We start from the raw sequence: 22,574 nt of genomic DNA on the forward strand, positions 1-22,574 counted from the left end.
TTCTGTGAAAATGTTTCCTGTCCTGCATTTGAGGGCCAGGAGGCAGACTGGAAAGAAGTGTCTCCACTCATGAATGTGATAGTGCCAGAGAGATGAAGGATTTATGATGTTAGGAAAGAGGAACATATTACAACAAAATAGCCTCCACAGGAAGGACAAGCTGCATCTTAATAAAAATGAAGTAAGGCTGCTGAGACTGGAAAGTAAAATATATGAGAGGAATGTTTAAATTCATCTAAGTTTAAAGTTGAGAGAGATCAAAGAGATGCAAAAATGATTCCGATTGAAATTGACATAGTCCACAAGGTCTATGCCTTACATGGTACTGTGCATGGAGGTTTCTGTGAAAGGTAAGCACAACCTGAAGCTCTTTCTTCATGTCTTACAATGTGTCCATATATAGCAAGTCAAATGTAATGAAAAAAAAAAAAAAAATTAATAAGATTAAAAAAAACTTGTTTTATGTACTATGAAAAGAGTGTCAAGCTGGTAATAAAAATACATCCAAATCAGACACAATGAGGTGTTGGGTGATTTCTGTACCTGATACTTTTTTATTTTGTAAAAAGTTAGAAATTTTAAGAAAGTTTTATATCAAATAAAAATCAATGTTAATGCATCACCAGAACTGCCTGACATGGACCACAGAGTTCTGAAGGAACTCAAAAATGAAGTTATAAAAGCAGAGGCCAAAATCTGTATTTTGTCATCACAAACTGCAGAAGTTGCAGAGGACTGAAAGGACACTGATGTAACTCACCCTAAGAATTACAGACAGGTGAGTGTTGTTTTCTTCTTGAGTATCCAGTTGGTGGAGTCAGTAATGGATGATAAAATCACTGAAATCTTGTAAACTTGTAGAAATCTAGTCTGCTAGAAACAGTATAACATCTGTAAAAGGGAATCTACCCTCTTCCCCTATCTTCCAAAATGTTTTAGTGTTTGAGGAGGTTTTCAAGAGCATGTGGATGAGGGATTGAATGGACATAATATATTCAGTTCTTCAAAGGGTTTGCCTTGCTTCATTCAACATTTTCACAAATGACTTGGAATAGAAGTGTGTGGGAAAATCTCCAGGTTTTCAGGTGATATCAAATTCTTGACTTTCAATGAAAATAAATGATAGATGATGCATCTACTAAAAAGTATTCTATATCCCATTTCTGAACTCTGGATGGGAAGACATGAGCTAGGAAAGAAACCTTGGAATCTGTATCAACAGTTTTCTGAAAGCTGTCAGCTCATCATACAAGTGAAAGCATACAGTAAATTGTTTTACATGATTATAAATAAAGAACAATTCAAAAGTTACTTCACTTGAAAGAACATTACATTTATTAGAAAATCTTGGTGAATGCGAATACATTGTATTGGTTATGTGTGTTCTCTCCACATCTCAACAAAGATGGAGTGGAGATAGAAAGGGAAAAAATAAAATAAAATAAAGTGGTAACTATAAATGTTAACTGACTGGAACAGCACCAGTCCTGTGTTTTTTAAGTATCTTTCTTCAAACAAAGGACTAAGACTGGATGTATCCCAGTAGATAGGCACCTAAAAGGCATTGTCTCCCAAAGCATTTTATGAAAAGAAGTGTTTAAGTCAAAGGAATTTTTAGGTGTTTTAAAGGTTCAAGGAACCTTTAGGATCACAGAATCACGGAATTGTAGGGGTTGGAAGGGACCTCTAGAGATCATTGAGTCCAACCCCCCTGCCAAAGCAGGCTCCCTACACCACATCACACAGGTAGGTGTCCAGGCAGGTCTTGAATATCTCCAGAGAAGGAAGCTCCACCACCTCCCTGGGCATCCTGTTCCAGTGCTCCGTCACCCTCACTGTAAAGAAGTTCTTGCGCACATTCATGCGGAATTTCCTATGCTGAAGTTTCAGCCCATTTCCCCTAGTCCTGTCCCCACGCACTACCGAAAAGAGACCAGCCTCGCCACTATGGCTCCCACACTTCAGGTATTTATAAACCTGGATCAAGTCCCCTCTCAGCCTTCTTTTCTCAAGGCTAAACAGACCCAGTTCCCTAAGTCTCTCCTCGTAGGGGAGATGCTCCAGGCCCTTCACCATCTTTGTGGCCCTCCGCTGGACTCTTTCCAAGAGATCCCTGTCTTTTTTGTACTGGGAAGCCCAGGACTGGACACAATATTCCAGGATCTCTTAATGGGAAATTTAAATATTTGACTTCAGGATCATGTCCTCAATGTTAATAATTTTTCAGCTGACTATATGAACTTTTGCAACAAAGCTGGTTTCAGTTTCTGATTCAGACACCAATAGCTTGAATTACTCTCTTCAACAAGATGAAATGAAAGTTTTTCTGTATCTGTGCCCTTTAGAGTGTCTGACACACTTGCATAGGGGTGTTAGGGAAGACATTATGTACTTCTGGAACAGCATATAGAAGTAAAGGAAATAAACACTACTGCACTTAAAAGTTGTCCAGGTAAGAGAAATCAAACTACACCCAAGTATGCTACTTATTTACATATATTTTTTAAAAATAATGCTTTGAAAAATGCTGGAGAAAATTATGTTGAGACTAAAATATTAAAACTGTAGTTTCAGATCATCTAGTCCAACTATCCACCTACCACCAATATTGACCACTAAACCATGTCCCTAAGTACTATACCTACCCTTTCCTTACACACTTCCAGAGATGGTGATACCACCACTACCCTGGGGAGTTTGTTCCAATACTGTATCCCTTTTTTGGTGAAGAAAATATTTCTAATATCCAGCCTGACCTCCCCTGACACAGCTGGAGTCCATTTCCTCTAGTCCTATCACTATCACTAGTTACACAGGAGAAGATGCCAACACCCACTTCAGTACAGCCACCTTTCAGGGAATTGTAGAGAATGGTAAGATCTCTCCCGAGCTTCCTCTTCTCCAGTCTAAACAATCTCCAGCTCCCTCAGCTGCTCCGCATAAAGCTTGTGCTTCAAAGATTTAGAGATTTTGACCTTTCAACAGTTTTATTTTCCATCTCAAGACATGCTCAAGTGCATTAATGTCTTTCTTGTAGTAAGGGACACAGAACAGAACACAGTTCTCAAGGTATGGCCTCGTCAGACTTGATTAGAAGGGGTTGATCACATCCCTGGTCATTCTGACTACATTATTTCTGGGATGCATCAATGGACAAGGGTGTTGCATGAAAATTTACTGAGAGTGCATTCAATTTTCTCATCCAAATCATCAGTAAAGATATAAAGAGGATAGGGCCCAATACCAGCCCCGGGGGTACACAATTTGTGACTGGTCTTCAGCTGAAATTAACTCTACTCACCACCCCTCTGAACCTCCAGCCAAACCTTTAACTAGCAAGAACTTAGCTGTCCAGTGTTTTGATATATCTTGAATTATGTGTTTTGATTTTTATTTTCAACATGCTTTTCAAGTAAACTTTCTGTTTTTTTGTTAAATCACAATAAAAAATAAATTGTCATTACCAAAAGGGAATTACATACTTCAGTAGATATGAAATGTTTTTCCTCTGATTTGGATCACTTTGATTAGTTTCTTGAAATATTCAAGTTGATTTCATTTTCAGAATGAAAACCAAACATTAATATTCTTAACCAATGGAATCTATATCCCCATATACAGTTCAAATAGTGCAGCTAAATAGATCTGAGTAAGAATGTGAAGAAAGAGAAATGAATTAAAATTTGGATGAGAAAAATCTACTCAGAAATATTTAGAAAAACAGAAATTGAGGGAAGAAAATACTTCTCACTCATTTTGTAAATTGTATTTAGTGGTTAGATATTAAGAAATCACATGATTTTATATACAAGCAATCCAGGATGCTTGTGACATGCAAGAAAGATAACAGGTTTCTACAAGAAGATTTGGTAGGTTTTGCTCAGTATTCCTGAATAAGAATGATTAATATTGGTTAAATTCAATAAAACTTTCAATTAAGTGAAAACTCAACACACTGAATTAGTAAAGCCAATCGCTTTATTTAAATTCCAATTGAATTAGTTAATATACTGTTACAAAGTATTGTTAAAGATGGGAATTTAGTAAAAATATTTAAATTTATCTATCTCTGCATGTTATACATGGGAAAGTGATGTTTTGTATTATGGATATTGGTATTATCCCCAGTTAAGATACAGCAAATTTAATTACTTTCTTCATTTAGAAGTCTATAATTTCACAAATCATTCTTTTTACATTTAACGTTGCACCTTCCTTTTTATGATGTGTTGAAAGTACTCAGTATTAGGTTGCTGATTTTTTTCTCTCTATGAAACTTTCAGAATGTGAACTGTTGCATTACAGGCTTTTGTTAAAAACTAAATAATGGACTCTGCTTAAGATTCTATTGTAGTTAATACAAAACCAATCATGATTGTCACTAATTGATATTAACGTTCTGTATTGTCATGCTTTATGGTTTTCATCAATATTCCACATCATAACATCATGCAGTGCAATAGGAGTTAAAGAATTAATACTGCAGTTCTGTGGATTAGTTACTATATCATTTCAGAATACTTCAGGTGCAGAAGGGTAAACTGGGCCTATTTAAAGGGGAGATTAAAAGTAACTGAATAGAAAGTTATAAAGCAAAACATGTTCTCATCCCATGGACTGTGAGATATAAATGAAAGATGACAATTATTCCAATTATGTTTAACAGACCTCAAATAAACTATTTTTACTTTACCATGAGTAGTGTTCTTCAACACAAACAGGGTTGAATATGAAAGCTAAACCAAAATTCATCTGAAACAAAATGACAAGGTGGTTGTGTCAGCAGGCCTTCACAATACAGGAAGTGGTGGATGAATCTGGTATTCAATTGGAATCTTTGATCTTGGGATTGTCTATCTAACTCTGTTTTGTTGTTTTTTTGTTTTGTTTTTTTTTTTTTTCCAAATGAAAATCATGTATTTATGTTCGTAACAGTTGTTAGATTGATGTTTTACAGAAACACTGCAGTGCAGAACAGAAAGAGACAATAATGTAGTACAGGGTGTGAACCATTTCTTCTAATTGCTTCTTATTTCCTTTAAGTTTCAAGGTTTGAAAAATATTTGTGGTAGAGGTGGGAAAGGCTATCTTAATTTCTTTGTTATGATCTAGTCATGATAGATTATTTGATCCCAGGTGCAAATATGCATCTTTGTACAAGGCTAAAGGACATTTCTAAATGGCAAAAGTTAGTATTACCTAACCTAATAAAAATATCCAAGGAAATTTAGAGCAATTGCATAGCACTGATTTATATTTGCCATTGAATAATACATGGGAACAGCTTTGAAGTGTTTTAATTATTTGATGAGTTTGCAGTTTCTTTCTTCATACTTTAGAGGTAGATGACTAATCATTGTCTCCCAGTCAATTAGTCGATGTTCCTTTCCATAATTTTTGTTGCTCAGTGCTAGTGATTTACTACTGCAGGTTGCGACTTTATTTAAATAATTTGATTACCAAATTATTTTCTGGGATCTTTAAAAATAAATAAATAAATAAAGATGGAAATATTTACTGAGTTATTGAGTATCTTATTGGAAAAAATAGTAATAATAATAATAACAATAATAACAGAAGACAAAGTTTTATTCATTTATAACACTTTTTTTTTTTTTTTTTTTTTTTTTTTTTTTTTTTTTTTTTTTTTCCTTTTCTTATGACTACAGCCAAACATCATGACACAGGGATAATTAAGAAAAGCTATAGTTCTGTGGAAGATTGAACTGTTCACTTTTCTCAAGAAATAATAGATTTTAAAAGCCTTTGACTTCTTCTGTTCTAAAAAATAAAAATAAATAAATTATATATATATATATATTAAAGAAAGCTCTTAAATATTTGTAATTAAGAAGATTTGAAAATATTTTATGGTGGTTGTTCACAAGATCCAGCAATTTTAGATACAAAAGTCATATAGATAAACATATCTGCAAAAGCTGAAATGACACTTATCTTTTAACAGTAGGTGTGCAAATACTTGAGCCAGTGATTTGACATCAAATTTGCAGGTATTTAATATCTGAAGAGGTTGTCAGAGCTACTTTTTAAAAATAGTGGAGTTTGTTGTTGTTGTTGTTTTTTGTTTGGTTGGTTGGTTAACTGTTATTTTTTGTGATTTCTTTTTTGCAAAAAGATGAAGTGTATATGGTGTGCTATAACCATTGACTATCCACAGAGGAAGAAATAGCTACCCCATCCCTGAATGAAGAAAACAATTTAGAATTAACTAGGCATTAACTATTTTGTCTCACCTTGGAAGGTCATTCAGCAATAAATTTCAATTCTGTTTCTTTTACTGAAAGTCCCACCTTTCTTAGTGGGCTCTTTAAAGCTAGACCTGGTAACACCTGTTATTCTTCCAGGCAGTGTGGTTGCTAAGGGAGAAAAGTTTACCTTTGTGCTGTATAAGACAGGATGAGACTCAGATTTTTCTTGTTTCCTTCACTGTTTAAAGTCGAATTAGAATGTTCATATTTCAGGGTGTTTCTGTCTCTTTGATGGCAGATTCTGTGGAGTATACCTGCCAAAAGAAGTAGTCAGCAACTAATTTGCTTAAATCCTCCTGATTACTATCTTGGTTCTTCATTAATTAAAATATTTTGTTTTTCAGTACTGATGAAAAGCACTCTATTCCCTGACAAACAAACAAAAAAAAAAACACAAAACAAAACAAACAAAAAACCAAAACCAAACCAAAACAAAACAAACCACAAAAAATTAATTAAAAAAAATAAATAAAAAGACACTGCTGTTGGTAAGATCTAACACAGACCAAAAGAGAGTAAAAGTAGCCTTGAAAATTTTCAGAGTACATCTATTGCTGTATTTCTTTATTGTGTCAACCTATTGAACAAGCTGGTGATGAACCATTTTTCTACTTGAAGCTATTTCAGAACTTGGTAGCTTTCTACCTTGTTATAAAGATCCATTAATTTTGTTTTGAATGTAGGTGTAAATTGTTAAGATTTACCTGCATATGATGGATGTTGCAGGCTAAGCACATCCTGTTACGCATAACTGAAATGTTTTGCTACATTGCTTGGGCTCAGAATGAGAGTACATTTTCCATACCTTGCCAGATAGAGGTGATACATATGCCTTAGCTGTTACTGCTTTGACAATCCACTTTATTCCAAAGGTTAATACAGTTTCTGAATGTCATCGACTCTACAGCATGCACAAATTTATGATGAAATTACAGGCCAGAACATTATGGTTTTCCATTTTTCACTATGTGCAGAATTTAGTGATAACATAGATGAACTACTTCAGATGCTAATTACTAGAAAATATTATATTATACAAATTCATGAAAGATTGTTACTTGAACTTAATTTTCATTGCTAAGAGATAATGCTCGAATACATGACAATGTGGCAAATATTAATACAGGTAGGCTTTGTGAGGACGCTGCCCACTGAAGTGATTTATATGAAACAGATTACAAAATCAGAAGCTGTACTTCACAAGTTCTTTGCTTCTACTTAGTAGAAGATCATGTGCATGTTTTACCTGAGAGATCAATTACTCCCTTAGAATTACTATCTTGTCAGGTTAAACCAAGGTAAATAAAAAAAAATTATAGGCAAATTAAACATCTACTAAAGTACATTAATGCATTAGAGAGGAGGAAAAAAAAAACAACAAACACACACACACACACAAAAAACAAACAAACAGCATTTAAGCTTATTTATTTATTTTATTTGGTCAATACACAGCTTCCAGTATGATCTGTAACTAGTTGCATTGATGTTAAATTTGCTGTAAAAAATTAAATAGGTTGAAGGTTGCTCCAATGAGAAGTTGGAGCAGGCACATGCAGAAATGAAGTGGCACTGTGGAAAGAAATAACAAATTTGTTCATAAAAAGAGAGATGAGAGAATTTCTAATTTCATTTACGTGTCCAGTAAAAAGTAGATCCACACCAGAAGGAACAATACCTGTTAATAACTGATTGAGTTCTAAGTTAAAAACAAACAACAAAACAAAGAAAAGACCTGCCCAGATGATTAAATGTACTGTGTACTGTGAATAGGCACCATTCCCAGTGTGTTTCTTTTGAGTTCAAAATGAAAATAAATCTGAAATTTGGGGGGAAACAGCAGGATGAAAAATTTCCTTCAAAATGTTTCTCCACTAGAGATTTTTCTTTATTTTCATTTTTATTAATAAGTCTATTCATTTATTTATTATTAAAATAAATAAATAATACAAAGATATATGTATAGTACAGAAAATCTGGAAAAAATATTTATAGTGCTTTTACTAATATTAAATATATTATATATATTATATATAATATTATTAATGGAAAATTTTATTTTGTTAACAAGAAACTTGAGAATATTAATATGCATTTCAACAGAAAATAGAGTTGAAGACTATCTTCTGATTCCCCTAATGTCCAATATTTTTCTGTATCAAAGGCTAAGACACACTTCAGTTTTCATGTTTCCCAGCACTACATGTTTGTGACTTTTTACATTTGTATTACATTCCCATGTTCAAGTATATTCAAAAGAAAGTACAACCTATGCTGTTATATGTCATTTTGTAACACTAGAAATCATGTTCTTCACTCTGTTGTGGACATACACTCCTCAATGGCTTATATTACCAAAGTTTCTTAACCAGGAGTAAAAAGAGATTTCTGACATTACCTGAGGTACAACATAACCTTTCCAAAGAGTATTAGCTTGTGCTAGGCTGTCTTGAGGTCTGTACTGTACATAATGGCATAGTTCATCAGTTCATTTTTTCTCTGTTAAAGTCAACAGCTCATTACTGAATATGAATCTGATGTTTTCCATTCAGTTACAGATTTAAGATTCTGTGGAATGTGAAAATAATAATAAAATCCATTAATGATCCTGTTGAAAACATGGAAAATGTTTTGCTTACATGATCACATCAGATATCTTTGGGAAACCATTTGCACTCACAGCAAACAAGCATATTTTCAGTTTCTACTAGTGCTGCTTTCCCTAGCATTACACCTATTATTCTGTAGGATCAATAAGCAGTTTCTGAACTTGTAAATGCATTCTCTGTGCTCCCAGTTCCACTATTCTGTCTGTGCCTGTGCTCAGGTGCATATATACAGAGACACATACAAGCTTAAATATAAAAAAGAAAAAAAAATGCTACGGAAACTATGAGAGATTTTATTTGCAGTGCTGTACTGAGAAAGAAGTAATATTTTGTAAAAGAGGAAAGGAGATCTGCTTCTTTTGTACCCCTCTACGCCTTTTATTTATTTATTTATTTATATATATATATATTTATTTATTTATTTTCCTGTATTGTAAGTATGGCTTTGTGGTGTGTTAGCCTTGGCTAAGGGCTAAAATCCCATCTAGCCACTCTCTCCCTCTTCTCAACAGGACATTGAGAAAGTAGGATGAGAAAGCTTATGGATCAAGATAAACATGGAAAGATTACTTACCTGTTACTGTCAGGACATCTCATCTTGCATAAAATTAATTTATTTCATTGTCAATTGCAATAGATGTAGGTAGAGAGAAACAACAACAACAACAAAACAAAACAAACAAACAAAACAACATCTAAACAGTACCTTTCTCCCTAATCTTTCCCAGGTTCAAGTTCATTTTTTCACTTCCCTCACCTCCACTTTCTGCAGCCCAAGCATTACTGAGAAGACAAGAGGGTTAGATCAGAGCAGATTCTCTCTGCTGCTACTTCTTCCTTGCCACTTTCTCCTCATGTTCTCCTCCTCCTCAGCGGTTTCCTCTAGGAAAAAAATATCATGCTCCAATATGGATTTTACAAAGAAATGTCTTCACCAGCATGGGATTGCTCAAGCATTTTCTGCACTTTCTCAAAGATACTTTCCCCAAGGCACCACCATCTTGGCTGCTTGTCCCAGCCTGGGCCTGTGATATGGTCACTGGAGCCAATGGAACTGGCTATGTCCAATGCCAAGCAGCCTTGACCTCTCCTCCTGGAGGATCCCTGCAATCCTCACTGCCAGCACCCCATTGTGGGCAACCAGTACATAGGTCTCAGCTTTCAGCTGATAGTTCTGCAGCCCAGCAGCAAATAATTGAAAGACTTGTGTCTGTGTTTCTACTTCACGAAAATCCATTTTTTTCCTCAACATTTCTGTAAAGAACAGAAGTATTACTGTGAATCAAACTTGCTGATCTCCTGTCTTTTTATCCTCAGAGCATAACTGACTTGTACTGTTCTCAGTACTGTGCTGGGCAAACAATACTATCTGAGTAATGTGAGGCTGAATTTACTACATGAGATAATCGACTAAATAACAAAACTGTCGAGGATTATCTTGTTTTTCTCCAATCAAAATATTCCACTAATGTTAGAATGATCTTGCTAATAATTCTGTTCAGTTCTTTTCACTTTGTTCTTATGTCATTATTGGAGCGGATTATTACTGTAAATGGTATTTTTGCTTCCAATAACGATTTAGTACTAATTTCATGATTATGTACTTGGTTTCCATTAATAACCACAAAAGAAACAAATGATATATTATTTATGGTAATGGACACCAGACTGTACATCAGGTGAGTTTTTCTTTTGGTGACTTTACTGTGATAGATATTGAAAATAAATCTTTGAATCCATGAGATGACTAAATTTTTTCCTAAGAAACTACATGCTATGGTGGTTTCACACCAGCTTAGCTCCACCGCACTGCTCTATCACTTTCCCTCCTCAAAAGAACAACAAGAGAAAATATGGTCAACATAAAGTTTGTGGTTTGAGGTGAGGACTCGCCAATTTCTGTCACAGACAAAACAGACTCAGAATAGAAATATAATGTAATTTATTGCATATATAAAAGCAGCTCCTAGATTTTTTTCTCCCATTGCAAAGACTTGCCATATATGGCCGATAAATATTCCATTTGCTACAATTAAACAAATATGCTGCAAAGACTTTTATTACTTTGATTCTATAAGCAGAAATGCTTATGAACGCAAAATAATAGTCAAATATTTGAAATTTTCAGTGAGTAAAACAAAAATAAAACCAAACATTGGCTAGTTGTTAATCACTGTTACTAACAGACTTGTCTGAGTGAGAGAAAAAAGAAAGCCTTGAAGCAGAAAAAATATAAATATGTAATGTTCTTCTTAAACAAATTGCTGTTAACTGATAATTAGTGACTACCAGTGAGAAGTAGATACAGAATTTGAGTCTGAAATATAGAAACTGTTCAGCAGGAGTAGTAAAAGAAGACAGTTTGAGAAATGGAGTAAGATGTGAGAATTCATATCAACATAGTGTCAAAACTCCTTTTAACACTATGTGCTGAACAACCTGACAATTTGCATCAGAGTAAACAAGGAAGGTGAACGCAGTAATGAACATGCTAACAATACTGTATTATGTAGGTATAAGAATGTTGCGCCCATCTGAAATCTGACAAATAAAGCATTATGCAGAAGTTATTCGAGAAAATGTTATAATAGCATTATTTACCCTCTATTTTTAGTTTGTTTAGTTACAAATAAATCAGGATATCAAAGCTTTAAGGCTTTAAGCCTTATTGTTAAGCTGATGTTCATTTTCAGAATGAATTCCTGAGCCCTGTTACACATACAGATCATCCAACACAAAGAAGTTTGTTTTAAATAAAAGTTGAGTGAGAGAGATAGGAAGATAAACATGATTTTAAAAAATGATCTCTTCTATTAGAAAAAAACACTTGCAGATGAACTGCCACAAAAAATAAATAATAAACACAACATTATTATTACTAGATTAAGGTAGAAGTGGAGGTCTGGTGCCCCCTACCTCCACCAGAAATTGAAGGACTCTGTAGCAAGCAGTGGGGAACAAAGTCCTACTTCTCACAATGTCAGTAGCTAATTACTGCTGTTCATATATGTCCTAGTATCTTGTAATTAATTGTTTTGCAATTTACTGACCCAGCTCCAATTGGCAAAGAAATTGATGCTTCAGTGTTATTCTGTAACTGGAAACAAGAGTCTGCCACATACACAGCCTTTATCATGGTGTAAGGCAAAACTGCACAGGCACCAGAGAACATTATTTAAGAGTTTTGCTAATTTGAAAGCAGTCTTCATTCTAACAAATATTATCAACACTCATGTAAAAGACAAAAAGACCAACAAACAAACAAAAAAAACAAAACAAAACAAAACAAAACAAAAAACAACAAAAAAAAAAACAACAGCAACAAAAACCTAAAAAAACCTAAAAGTATTGTTGCACATTAAGAGATTTAGATATTCATGGCTTTTCAATATCCAAGTAAAGCTGTGGTTACGCTACAGTCCTGTCTCTCCACATATTTAAATGTATAAATGTTAATGATGAGCTATAAATCTATAGAAGTTTCCACATGAAAAAGAACAATATAAGAAATATATTTGAAGGATAAAAAACATAAATAAATGTTGCCGTGCACGAATATAATTCAAACCCCCTATTTTCCCAGATTCTAGCGAAACCTCCGCTAGGGCCAAAAGGACCACCGTGACTCATCAAGAAAGGTGGCAAAATGGCGTTTATTAGGAGTAATCAACACCTTATATACCTTACTACTTCGTTTACGCCCCCTAGGGCACACGTTTGAAATGCGCGCCAGGGGTACATCATAGGGCATGAGACGGAAACGGGGGGGCTATTATCACCGTCACATCCCGAAGAAGCCCCGCTACCGCCTATATGTTTACCCCCTCCGAATACTACAAGGTTCAGCCTCGTTAGCATCTACAACAAATAAATTAGTAACCACACTTTGTTCTTCCTTTACTTAGTGCAGTCATGGTCTCACCCAAACAAAAAGGTCTTCAGGAGATCACTGTCTTTTGTTTTGCCTAGACAACTGACATTTCAGCTGTATATAATCCCTGAAATTAGACATGAAGTTTAAGTGTTCTCAGCATGGATGGTCCTTTTCTCTAGCAGTACTTCAATCAAAACAAAATATAAGAATGGGAGATGAAAAAAAGAGGAATGAAGGCACGTCACTTTGGGATGGTTATGAAGAGTGTGCTAAGCAAAGATCAGAGCATGCTGGGGGTAAAATTTTGACCTTACTGAAGTCTGAGGAAAAGCTGTTATTAACTTCTGCAAACTCAGAATTTCCCTCCAGCTATTTAACCATTAAAAAGTGTTTCATGGTCTTCGTAGCATAACTACAATCATTTCAAAATATGCCTTTTCTGGGCTACAATAATTCTGATTTGATCAGATCTGTAGAATTTAGGCTACTTGTTTCTGAACTAAGTTATGTATTCTGATTTGATCTGATTGGATTTGGTCAGTTTTTGTTTATTTGTTTGTTTTGTTTTTAAAGAGACATGAATAAGGACAGAGAAAGTTTACTTCTTCTCGAGGAAGGAGAAAATTAATGCTATTCTTTATTATATCTTTCTGAGTCAAAAACCATTTTTCCCCCTTTTACTTCGAAGTAATTGTCTATCACTTCTCTTTCCACTGGTACTTGTATCAAATAACCTGGTCTCCAGGTTGTCCTAAACACCATGGAACTGCTATATCTCATTTGCAGCCCATAATCTTAGCTTTCTTTACTCAGAAAATGTAGTAGAAAGGAATTTGTGTGCATCATAGCCTTTTTTGCATGTGGAGTCATGTTGTACTTGAGTACACGTACAGGTTTTCTTCAAATCAGAATCAAATCATGGCGCAGTGGTAGAAGTGCTGCTTGCAACACCGGAGGCCTGGGTTCAAATCCCCCCTGTGGTGCAATTGATAGAAGTACTGCTCTGCTACACAGGAGGCTCGAATCCAGGGAGTTGAACTCGATGATCTCTAAGGTCCCTTCCAACTCATGATACTGTGATTCTGTGAAAGTGTTGCAAAAATGGCAAACTTCTGTTCAAGAAGTTCCAGTCTTACCCACAGGAGGTGTCCTGACATGCCTCAGTTTAACTGTAAAGATCCTGTTTAAGTCAGGGCCTAAACTTAATCTACTGTAGAAAAATGGTGTAGTTCCTTCCATTTTGATACAAAGATTTTATTTATTTATTTATTTGTTTGTTTAATGGCAACTTCAGCACTAGTAAACAGATACATCAGAAAAATTTATTATTTTGAAGTCATTTTCCTAAGGAAATTAGTAGCATTTTATCCCCTCTCACTTGAAAACAATTTTGATGCAATCAAGCATTTCCAAGCAAATTTTGCAGAAAAGTAGAGATCTGAAAGAGATTAAATTTCTATAGGTTTTGAGAAAAATAGGGAAATAAGTAAACTATAGGGAATTTATTATGCCTTCCCTAAGGGACAACTAGGAATTGACTGGCTATGCTCTTTGCTAGCCAACCACAACACTGATCTTAAACAGATGAATGCTTTCATTTTCCCAGCTAGCAAAAGACACAAAAAAGAAATAAGAATATTTTTTTAAGGGCTTATGAACTGAACCCTCTTATTAAAAAACCTTATTAAAAGACCACAGTGGAGTAAAATCTTTAGAGAGGCAGAACATCTAGATCCTTAGGAAACCATGATTCATTTGATTCCTTTCTCATGGTAAAACTGTTTTGAACCAAAGTAGCTGCTAGAGCTCTCTTGTAATGGACACTATACAATCCAAACAAAAATATATTTTTGTTTCAGATGAACTGTACATGTTGAACAGTCTGAAATGAGATATTAGCAACACTTGCCCTAATCTATTTACTAATGATATTGATTGTTTTACTGATTATTATATTATTATTATATTATCACGATAATTTGTCTTGGTTATGTGTCTGAGTACTGAACACTTGCTCCTAGTTGCAGGGAAGAGAAAGAAGTATTTTCCAGTATTTGAGTCTCTTTATTTCAAGTAATTTTTAATCAATGATTCATTTTAGTGCAATCAGTTACCTCAGTTGCTAACTTATAGTTCACTTTATCAGTGGGAGTCTAATGAAAGGTCTGTTGCTGATGCCTTAGACTGACTAATAGGTTACAGACTAATGTGAAGATGACAGGGTACTAATGAAGATACAAGAAAAGCGAGGATAATGTTTACAAATAGTTGTAGTGAGACAAAATGAATCTGTAATGATCGATTTCAAATTAAAGTGCTAAATGGCTGACTGTTAAACAGTGCTGAGACATTCAAGTTACTTTATCTGTAGACAAATGCAATAAAATGCAATTTTTAGAATATCATATTGATTTTATGATAAAAAAGTACTTAATATGTTGGGCAGTTTATATGAGAGTAAAATAATGCTTAAATCGGAAATCCATTAGCTGCTGGTGAAACAAATCCAGCTCTTTTTGATTACAACAGTTACTATTTACATTAGCTAAAACCTGTTGTGGTTTAACAATGACAGGCAGCTTAGTACTGCACACTCTCTCACTCCCTCTCTTCAACAAGATGGTGTTGGGGGCAGCAGGAAGAAAATCATAGAATCATTACATTTGGAAAAGACCACTAAGGTCATCTATTCCAACTGTCAGCTCATCACCACCATATCCATTAATCCATGCTTCACAGTGCCACATCTACATATTTCTTGAACACTTACCAGGATGATGATAACTCTATCACTTCCCTGGGCAGCCTGTTCCAATGTATTACCTCTCTTTCTGAGAATAAATTTTTCCTAGTATCCATCTTGAACATCCTCAGGCTCAACTTGAGGCTAGTATCTCTCATCTTGTCACTAATTACCTGATCGAAGTGGCTGACCCCATCTTGTTGCAAACTCCTTCTAGGTAGTTGTAGAGAGAGAGACATTTCCCCCTGAGCCTCCTCTTCTCAGAATTGAATGATCCCAATTCTCAGCCACTCCTCATAAGACTAGTGCTACAGATCCTTCACTAGCTTCATTGTCCTTCTCTGGATATACTTCCAGAGTCTCAGTATTTTGTAGTGAGGAGCCAAAATAGAACACACTACTCAAATCCTCACAGGGGGAGGATTACCTGCCTAGTTCCACTGGATCCACTAATTCTGAAACAAGCAAAGACAACATTAGCCTTCTTGGACACCTGGGCATACTGCTGGTTCAAATTGAAAGGGAAGGGAAAAATAGAATTTTCAGGTTCAAGATATGATCAGCTTAATAAGAGCAAAAGCAAGGTCATGTGGAAGCACAAGCAGAGAAAAACATTCTCTATTTGCTGTCTCCACTTCTTGTGAAACAGGGCATCCATGTAGCAATTACTCAGGAAGAAAAACACAATTAGAGAACTCCAGTTCTTCTCTTCCCAACTTCTATTGCTGAGCATGACATGATACAGTATCTTTGGCCAGTGTTGGTCAGCTGTCCCATACATGTCTCTTCTCCACCTCTTACTTACCTTCATCCCATTGGTATTTTGAGAAGAGGGATCTGGACAAACAGCCCTGATGTTGTGCTAACCCTCCTCATCAATATCTAAACTACTGATGTGATATCAACTCTCTTCTAAGTACAACTGCAAAGAACAGAATTGTATGGGCTTTGTAGCAAGGGGGGGGGGGGGGGGGGGGGAGGGGGGTAAGGGAAACGAGGGGGCAGGGGGGGTGAGGGGAGGTTGGGGAGGTTGGGGGAGGGCGGTATGAACTCCAGCTCAGACAGACCTTGTTCAGAATTCTATTTAAGAATCTTATTGTATATATACATGTTCTGTGTATAGGGAAGGAACTGTGACTGCTGAAGCTGATAATTTGAAAGACTATTTAAGAAAGTTTCCATTATATAAAATAATTAAGACTTAATAAAACATGGTCTTCTGCCTTCGTCCCTTTACAATAAAAGGCTTAGTAGAAGCATTTGCAAAAGTAAATGTAGCAACCAGCTCCTTTGTGCAATTGAACACACATCTATCATAAGGTATAATATTTTCATATTGTTCACATGTTGTTAAAAAGATATATATTTTCTCTACTATAGACTATTTAACTTTTAAAGATGACATCCCAGATTGCTTTTGTATGAGCTTTTCAACTTAGAGTGACAATTTATGAATGTCTGAATGTTTTAATCACTAGATGTCATTTTTTTTTTTTTTCCAACAAAATGATAGATTTCTTTAGCATACAACAAAATCATATGTAATATTAAGGTTTGTTTCAACATATGTAATAAAATTCAACTTCAAGAAGAACGATCACATTATTTTCACAACAATTTCCCAACTTTCAGAGCACAGTTGGAAGAAGTATTTTAAAAAGACTACATTTAATCTTCAAGGAATTATAAACGTAAGAACAGAAAAGGGAAAACAAGGTATACACGTTCAGAGAAATGAATTTAAAGATAATGAAAAACAAAAAGTGGTAAAATAAACTTAGGCCTTTTAAAGCATATCAAAATTAAGAGAAAAAAAGAGGGTAGTTAGCTTAAATGAAAGGAAATTTAGAAAAAGAATACAAAGAAACATCAAGTCTCATAAGACAGATTATTACAGGTGCAAGCCTTCAACCTCATCGTTTGCTTTCTTTTTGAGAAAATTAGGCCATCATTAGTGAAGTTCTTCATGTGACCCCCCTGATATATAAAGAACTAAGCAATCCGTAAGTATTTTAGTGGAGTAAGATTCTCTCTTAGATGTTGTCCACATTACAACAGATCAAAGGGCCTGACTAGTTCCAAGGGATCAAAAAATCCCAGGTCTGTACTGATTCTTAGCCCATGCATGTGTCTTCCACAGCTCTCTTCTCAAACACACATTTAGAAGATCTATCTAGAATTAGCTGAGAGCCTTCAAAGATGACCAGCATATGGAACAGCAACTCTTTAAGAATAACTTTCTGAGAGAGCAAGAGCTTGTGAAGGACAGATCTGGTTTTCTTTTGTTGTCTCAAAGCTTGTTTCATGAGGTTTCTCTGATAATAAGACTCTGACTGGCGACTGCTAACTATCTAGGAGGGTGAATGGTGGTTGCTATTGTGCCATCTCTGCTTATGATTGCAAAGATAAGCAGAGACAGGACAAGCAGTCTTTTTCAGGGGTGTTGCTTGAAGGAGCTGACCACTGCAGAAGGCGATAATGCTTGTGTCTGGCAAACAGAGGCACCACCAACCCCTGCTGGCTTAGCTGTGGGCCAGGAATGTCACAAAAGCTGGTTTTAAACCATTTTACAAAGAGTGTTTGCCTTCAGAAGATGCTTGTTTAGATATTCAGTGATTGTTCAAGATATCCTCAAACTTCAAAGAAGAAAGAAAAACAACCCCACCGAAATGGGGGATAAAAGATCCTCACTAAACTGGAGACGAACTTTGGAGACTGACTCGGGAGACAAACTCCCAAAGACACCTTTGACGGAGAATTCCCTGAGGGGAGAACCTCTTCGGAAGGCCAGCTTGCTGTGGAGCTTCCTGACTTTCTCCCATCCCCCGCGGTGATCAGACGAGTTCCTGAAATCAATGGACCTACGGTGTACCTCGCTGGACCCACGGTGGTGACTATCTCTTTTGCTCTCTACAGACTCCTTGCTTATTTTTCCTACTTTTCCTATCGCCCACCTTCCCTTCCCCATCTCCCTAAAACAGCTAGGACTTTAATAAACTGGTTGGACCTACATTTGGACCGTTGCTTCTTAATCTCACGCCGGGTATACACATATCAAAGAACCTTGCCTCCCTCCTGCAAATTGGAGTGAGACAGAGCTCTCAGTCCCCCAGTATAGGACAAGGACCTGCTGGTCAAAATGAGGGAAAAGATGGACATGTACAGGGGCATTCCACCCAGGAAGAATAAGGGGAATTTGTCCACACATGCAAAGATGGGATCAGGAAACCCAAGGAGAAATAAAGAAAAGAAGAGAAAACAAACAAACAAGGGATTATACAGCTACACTAGTTAGAAGAGACAGGACAAAGAGAGTGCCACCACTAATAAATGAGAAAGAAGAAATGGCCACAACAGGCATGAAGGCATTTCAGCCTTCTCAACAAGTTCTTTGCCCCAGCTTTCAGAGGCAATCATGATTCTCATGTCTTTCACATACCCGAACCTCACACCCCTGTGAAATTTTTTCTGTGTGGAGGAATTCAGCTACACACTTTTGCTTCATATGCATTTCAATCCCAGATACCATTCTATTGAACTCTGTTGCTATCTGTCACATGGCAACTAAATGTAACGGAACACTGATAGGATGATTCAACCTCTACTGCTATACCAACAGTGTGCACCTCTGATGTTGTGGGTCAACATAATAAAATATAAAGCATTACTTTTGGAGCAGACTTCATAAAAACAAAGAGAAAACATAAGGTATTTGTTTAAATATATATACTCATAGATATATATAAGAGCTTACAAAATTTGTGATTGCATCTCCTGTTGATAAGAAAAAAGATCAGATGTACTGAAAACAGTATATTTTACTGTGAGGAATATTAAAATGTTATCAATGTATTTGGGATGAAATCCTGTCAAACTTCCCCAGATACAAAACATTATATTCCAATGCTGTTCTTGGAACATCTTACAGATGGGAAGGCTGGTAAAAGTACAAGTTTTAGAGCACAGGAGCAGTATCTTTGTGTAAATGTCTCAATTATTTTCTTACTGCTAATATATTAGATTGTCTTAGTACAAAATAATTGGTTACTATTAATACGAGGTTATTCTAATTTGTGCATAACAAACATCTATTGTTCAGTCATTTTATTCTGTTAAAAAAATTAAGCTATTTGATATATAACTGAGCTAGTCTGTTGGCTTTTGTCTGGCTCATCTTTCATTCCTGACTCTTCTAACCTGTACAGTTACTTACTCGTAACTAAATTTAGTCAGTCTGTCCTTTTATATTCTATAATTTTTATGATGTCTTTGTAAACTACAGTCCATATTAATATAAAGATATTGTCATGGTTTTATGATCATCAGTATTCCATATCATCACATCATGTAGTGTACTGGGGACTAAAGTGTTAATGCCCCAGGTCCACACAGCAAAGAGAAGAAACTAAATTCCCCAGAATACTGTTTTGTTGTTGTTGTTGTTTGTTTTGTTTTTTGTTTTTTTCCTAATTATTTCGGGGTCCCCTGTTTCCCTTCTCCAGAGGTGTGGGTTTTGTGAAATCCTGTGGCCCCACTAGTCATGGAACCGGGCCGAACCAATCCCTAAACTGGTAACAGTTGTTTTTAAGGTTATTCTACAGTAGCCAATAATCTAAGAGCTATAAAGTGAGCTCGAGTTGGATGACTGGACTGAACCTTAAGGCATCAAGGATCTTGACCCATCTTAGGAGAGCAAATGGACAAAAGAATCAGGAAGAAAGGAGAATTGCTCCGAGTTCTGACACTTTGCCATTCCCAACATACATTCCAGTTCGGCAGTAAAGGATGTACCAAAGAGAATGAAAGGAGTCTCATTCACTGGTATGTGGCTGATGTCATTACTTAATAAAGCATGTTGAGGTCAAGAAGTTATAGTTAACTGCAGAGCATAAAATACTTGAAAGAAATCTTGTAAGAATAAGAATGGTTGCAGGGTCAGGAGTACAGATACTCCTTTAGTGAACAAGAAATTACAGAGCTGTTGTCCAGAGTCATAAAGAAAATTCCAAAGTCCCTTTTCAAGTAGATAGGCAATATTTTTGAAGATGAGACTTAGTACAAAGCCAGGCAGGTAGAAATCAGTTTGTTCAAAGGATTGGCAAGAGTAGTACATAGTTTACTAGTTAGGAGAGGAGACAGAGACAGAGACTCCGATGGATTTGTGATCTGTAGTCAATTTTCTTAGCTCCCTTTTCCTCCCCATAGTCATTGCTTCTCCAAAAGACATTTTTACAAAGCAGTGACCTTGCCTTCTGCAGTTAGGGCCAAGATGAGATCTTTGGTAGTTCTGGCCCAGGCAAGGCAACATACAGTGAAATAACTTCTAGCCATAGAATCAGAGCATAGCTTTTGTTTAAAGGCTCTGGGAAGAAGTAAGAAATTGAGTAGTTCAGAAGTTAACTGCTAACGCTGAGGCTGAATTCAGTGTTTCTTCTCACATTAAGAGAACAGCCTGCACCACTCTCCCACACAACACCAGCTTTGGTACCGATGCCAAAAGAAATCCAATTATCAGAGACACATGCTGGTTAAGATGCTGAGGCTCTGCAGATGAGGCTGTGCAGGGAAATTGAATCAACTGTGTATTTACAAAGTGTGTCTTCAGTGATATTAATGAATATACACCTAATCACCAAGAAGCATGGCACAAAAATTTGTCACAACTAAAGCATATGGGGCCGCAGTGCAGTGTATATGAAAACAAGGCCTGCAACAGCATCACTGAGTGTTAACAATAAGAGTCCTGACTTCTGCTTTAAATCAAATACTATTGAAGCCCTGCAATATACGAAGTTCAAGTGGCAGAGAAAAATAAAATTAAATAAAAATTAAAGAGCAATTAATAATAATTAAACACACACACACACAAACCAAACCAAACCAAACCAAAAAAAAAAAAAAAAAAAAAAAAAAAAAAGCCAACCAACAACAATGCAATATTTGCTCTGTGGAAAGGAAGGCATTCTTTGTTTATAAATACTTTTGTAGCTTAGCCACATGGTGTGGGAGTTAATGGATAAAGCATGACACAAGCAGAAAGTAAATATACTACCTGTTATCTGTGAATCACAGAAAAGTTACTGCTTAGTTTCAGCATTGTTGTGACAGCACAGTGGATGCAAAGTCCTTAGCAGCTGAGCGCCAACACACACTGTGTGTCATAAAAATTACTTAGGATCCAGGGGCAGGAAGGAAAAACAGCACATATCAAACACCACAGCATGAATTACAGAGTAATTCAGAGTCACAATGCAGTCAATGGATTAACTGAAATTTATTCTTCCCAATTTTTATTTATTTTTTTTTTTTATAAGCATGTATTGCTGAAATTGCTTTGCCAGGCTTACTGATCTAGTAGAAGATGTCCCCACCTATGACAAAAGGGAGTTAAACTAGACAATCTTTAAAGGTCCCTTCTCAACTAAATGATTCTACGAAGTCTGGTTTCACTTGAATAACAGGGGGAAAGCTGTGCTACTATATAACCTTTCCCCACCTGCTTTTCTCCATAAAGCTACTCCAGCTTTATCACTTGGTTCAGGAATTACACTTCTGTGTAATTCATGTGCTAACTGCTGTAAGGATTTATTTATTTATTTATTTATTTTGCTGTTTTTACTTTGTCTTGCTTTGTTTTCTGGTTGAGTATACATGATAAATTCTTCCATTAATTTAACATGATAAAGTTGAGTGTTTGTATGGTAGGGGTGGTGTCAGTTATTTCACTCAGCACAAAGTATGACAATGCAGCAGAATAAAAGAATCCTAATCCAGCTAGTCTCATAGATAACATCAAGGCAGAAGCCCACGCCAGCAAAGTGGATACCCTTCAGGATCCCCATGTACAGACTGTGATTACATTTTCATAAGTTTCTGCTGCAGTACTTCAATATTAAACTTTTTTCACACTGACAATTAGAATATCATAAGTGTGTTACCACATGCTCTAACCACAACTTCTGACAGCTATGTAGTCAACTTTTTATAGAAACAGAAAATAGTTTTCAACTCCATTGAGTTACATGCTGTGAGAAGAGTCAGGGCAGCATGTGAAATATGAAGTAATGAAATGAAGTCAC

This window comes from Excalfactoria chinensis, chromosome 1, assembly GCF_039878825.1.
Source record: "Excalfactoria chinensis isolate bCotChi1 chromosome 1, bCotChi1.hap2, whole genome shotgun sequence".
Classification (NCBI taxonomy): Eukaryota; Metazoa; Chordata; class Aves; order Galliformes; family Phasianidae; genus Excalfactoria; species Excalfactoria chinensis.